Raw genomic sequence first — 4,499 nt, 5'->3', positions numbered from 1 at the left:
GGCAGATATAGCTGTGCTGTACACGGACACAATCACATCTCTCCTGCTGTTCAGCTCAATGTCACGTGTGAGTACAGATTCATTTGTTCTTTTTTTAAAACTGGAGATTGTGTTTGAATGAGATTATTCAAAGATTTATTTTTTCTCTGTTTTAGACCCACCCAGGAACGTCTCAGTGTTGATAACTGGATCTGGTGAAATAGTGTCAGGAGATTCAGTGACTCTGATCTGCAGCAGTGATTCAAACCCTCCTGCTCTGAACTTCAGCTGGTTTAAGGAGAATGAAAGCTCAGCTGTTGGATCTGGACAGAGTTTCAGTGCACTACAGAGTGGACGCTTCTACTGTCAGGCTCACAATCAACATGGATCTCAGAGATCAGACGCTGTAACTGTGAATGTTAAAGGTAGAGCAGCTCATATACTTACATCTTTCTAAAGTGAAGAAAATGAATCTGTTCAGATGTTTTACTCTTTTGTAGGACATCTGGTGATATTATACATATCCGTTGGAGTGGTTTGTGGAACTGCAGTGATCATCATGACATTAATGATTTAGTAAGAAATATGAAGTATTTAATTGTAGATATTTAACTGCAATGTAGTTCCCTTTCGAAAGGGTATTCACGCTGTCTCCCCTAGGGGTCGCTATGGGGAATGCCTCCGGCATGCTAGGTGTCTGAAGCATGAGTCTAAACATGACGATGAACTTGACATTGGCAGGCGTCAGCCTATGACATCATTACATATTAGTTGTGAATGCGCTGACTCCAGGTAGTCAAAGAATATACACTAACAAGAAGCGACACTTAATAGAACGTTCCACTGCAACGTCAGTCCACTAGTTTCTATGGCAATATCAGCTGTTTTGTTAAAAAAAAAAGTACATTAAAGCTGAAATCTAATCTGAATGATGACAAAACAGAATAAAATACTATCACTAGTGATCATCAAATCCTTTTAACAGTTTATTTACACACTTTGTGTTTAAGTCTTCCCCTTCTTTTACAAAACCTTTGCTCTCTAGAAACCCAGTCAGTTTAACCTGTGTCTATGCCGCTCTTTTGTTTTTTTTCTTTTTTTTTTCTAGAATATCTGCATTAGTTTCTATGGCAATTATATTGTATTGGTGGGTATATCCCAAAACAACAACACAGAGAGTTTTGCAATACAGTCTTACTATGGAATCCCAAATCCCAAATGTTTCCTATAACAACATCTGACGATTTCTTTTTACGTGGCATGAGAAAGTCACATAATCCATCAAAGTCTGAAACAGATTTCCTGAAATGCAATTTGAATAGGATTTCAAACCACGTGCAGTGCTGCTTGAAAGTTTGTGAACCACTTGCAGAATCTGTTAAAATGTGAATAATTTTGACAAAGTAAGAGAGATCATACAAAATGCATGTTGTTTTTTATTTAGTACTGTCCTGAGTAAGATATTTTATATTAAAAATGTTTACATACGCTCCACAAAACAAACAAACAAACAAATAAACAAACAAACAAAAAAAAAATAGCTGAATTTATAAAAACGACCCGCTCAAAAGTTTGTGAACCTGTGATTCTTAATACTGTGTGTGGTTACCTGGATGATCTACAACGTTTTGTTGTTGTTGTTTGTTTGTTTGCTCTGAGCAGTTAAACTGCCCAATATTCTTCAAAAAATCCTCCAGGTCCTGAAAATTCTTCAGTTTTCTAGCATCTTTTGCATATTTGAACCCTTTCCAGCAGTGACTGAATGATTTTGAGATCCATCTTTTCACACTGAAGACAACTGAGAGACTCAAACACAACTATTAAAAAAGGTTCAAACATTCACTGATGCTCCAGAAGGAAACATGATGCATTAAGAGTCAGGGGTGATACAGGATAAAGATAAAGGATAAAGATGTCCAAATGTTGTCTTATTTTGTTTAAATATCTTTTTTTTTTTTTTTTTCGTTTAGTACTACCCTTCGGAAGCAACAGAATGTTTGCCAGAAGACAAATTAAGTACAATATTCCTTGATCTTCAAATTCAAAAGGTTTTCACCCTCCGATTCGTAATGCATCATGTGTCCATCAGGAGCATCAGTGAATGTTTGAACCTTTTTTAATAGTTATATTTGAGTCCCTCAGTTGTCCTCAGTGTGAAAAGATGGATCTCAAAATCATACAGTCAACAAACCTTTGAATGGGGTCGTATTTATAAATTCAGCTATTTTTTATCTCGTAAACTTTATGTAAAATATCTTATTCAGGACAATACTAAATAAAAAAAATACATGCATTTTGTATGATCTCTCTTATTTTGTTAAAATTGTTCATATTTTCACAGATTCTGCAAGTGGTTCACAAACTTTCAAGCAGCTCTGTATCTAAAAACGGATTAGTTAAAATCACATTTCATTTTATTTTCTTTTTTTCACACTTGCTAAATCTGATCAGATTTTAATCGCATATGCACAAAAATTAGATTTGCATTGACAGTCTGAACATAACCGTAATATTTGCTTTCATCTTCAGTTTATTTCATCTAAGGCTGTGACTGAAGTTGTAGTTCTCGTGTTTCTCTTTTCTTCAGTGATTCTGCTTGTTAACAGCAGGTGTTCATCACTAATGCACAATTATCACTCGATTAATTAATTATCTCAATAACTCCACTCTTGCATGGTCTTGTTTTGGTCTTAGAGGACTGGTCTTCACTACACCTCAGAGATTAACACAAATATGTGTAAATGCATAATATTAACACATGATGGGTGTTCTTGGCTGCACAGATTGTGTTGGATGCTGTGAATGAATACACAGGTTGTGTTCATTTTAAAACTAAACATCACTATGTGTAAAGCAACTGAATTCTTCCAACAGTGTTTTATTTATTATTATAAATAACTAGAGTGCTACACATAATGTGTACTTTTTTTTTACACATTTCTTCCAAGAGTGTAATTATCCTGAAGATCCAGATTTGCTTGTTCAGGTGTTTTCCCATCCCTCTTCTATAAGAATGTAACATGTTCATTGTTTTCAAGGAGAAGCAGAATGAAAAAGAGAATGGAGTCTCAGGTGAGAAAAATTAGTTTGGTTATCAATAGTATTATTGATCAGATAAATTGAGTAGTAACTAAAAGATTGAAAGTCTGAATGTAGTTGTTATATATTTTGTGTTGTTTATAATCATTAGTTATTTGTCTATTCTGTTTTATTTTTTCTTTAATGGCAAAGATGAATCAGTCCAGACCTCATGACAGACGCAAAGCTTGTGATGTCGAATTGAGTGAACATATGTATGCGAATGTAACGGTAAGTTATTGTTAACAGTAACTGTAAGTTATCATCTGTTGCTGGAGACACTAATATAGTTATCATTACAGTTATCGTCCATTTCTTTCTTTCTTTCAGCGTGACATGAAGAGGCCATAGTATTTGAAATGCATTGCAAAATGTGTCTTCCTTTGGGTGGAGCCCTGAATGATTGACAGATCATTTTATACAAAGTGACTTACAAATGATAAACAACTGTAACAACACTGTAACTGTAATCTGTCAAAAGAGCCAGTAATAGTTGCTGTGCACAATGCCAAGTTTACATTGTAAGCTACATTAATGCAAGCTTGTACAAAGTGAAATGCTGAAAATATGATATAGAAAAATATATATATTTTAAGCACTTGCAAAGGGATCTTCAGCATGATGTTTTACTGAAATGTTGTGAGGATTATTATGATTCAATGACTGATGGAAATGGGGGAGGAAAAGTATCACAAATTTATACAAAGTGTCTAATCACTGAAGTGTGTTTTTTATTTACATTTTGTTTTTGATTACTTCATTTACATGTATTATGGTGTTTCAGCCTTTAGTATCATTGTTAATGTCTTCAATGCATATAATAAAGCTCTATTATGGGAATAGTTTACAGTCTTCTGTCCTTCAATACTGCCAATCAACATAATCAATAATAAACAGCGATACATTTAGAATTTGGTAGACACACACACTGTACTGTACTAAACAACACTGATTAACCCACAGTTCATTATACTAGTTAATTTTGTATGAAAACAATATAAATATTCTGAGTCTGAGCCTGAAGATGTCATACTTTTCGTGGTCTTTGCACCACCTGCTGGTGACCACGTAACAAGGCAGCGGTATGCCTATTTTCTCTCTTTTTAAGATGAATGTGGATCTGTGATTTTAAATGCCAAGCTCCAAAAAGCTTCATAAAACACTCCATAAGGTTGGTGATTAGCATTAAAAGTTGTTTCCCCAAGAGTTTGAAGTGGACGCTTCACAGTTTCATGAAAAATGCCAATGCTTAATATTTCCTGCACAATTATGTACATACAGAAATATATCTTAACAACTTCTGTATATCGCTTATCCTGTGTGAATAAACTCCTATCTACAATTAAAAAGTCCGAAGTAACAATTGATTCATGTACATATATCCTAAAAATGAATCCTGTGTGACTGAAATGCTGCAAACCGGGTCCTTTTACGTCAAGATT

At 34.4% G+C, this 4,499-nt stretch overlaps 1 long non-coding RNA gene across 1 annotated transcript; it reads left to right on the top strand.

The window, feature by feature from the left end:
• Positions 1-2,472: 2,472 nt before the first annotated feature.
• On the top strand, positions 2,473-3,888 carry LOC125271338. The gene is made up of 3 exons (XR_007185576.1): positions 2,473-3,051; positions 3,211-3,288; positions 3,388-3,888. It is a non-coding gene; the product is annotated as an uncharacterized LOC125271338 (long non-coding RNA).
• Positions 3,889-4,499: the final 611 nt, after the last annotated feature.

The sequence above is a fragment of the Megalobrama amblycephala genome, linkage group LG7 (assembly GCF_018812025.1).
Source record: "Megalobrama amblycephala isolate DHTTF-2021 linkage group LG7, ASM1881202v1, whole genome shotgun sequence".
Lineage (NCBI taxonomy): Eukaryota > Metazoa > Chordata > Actinopteri > Cypriniformes > Xenocyprididae > Megalobrama > Megalobrama amblycephala.
This window is presented reverse-complemented; position numbering and strand designations above follow the sequence as displayed.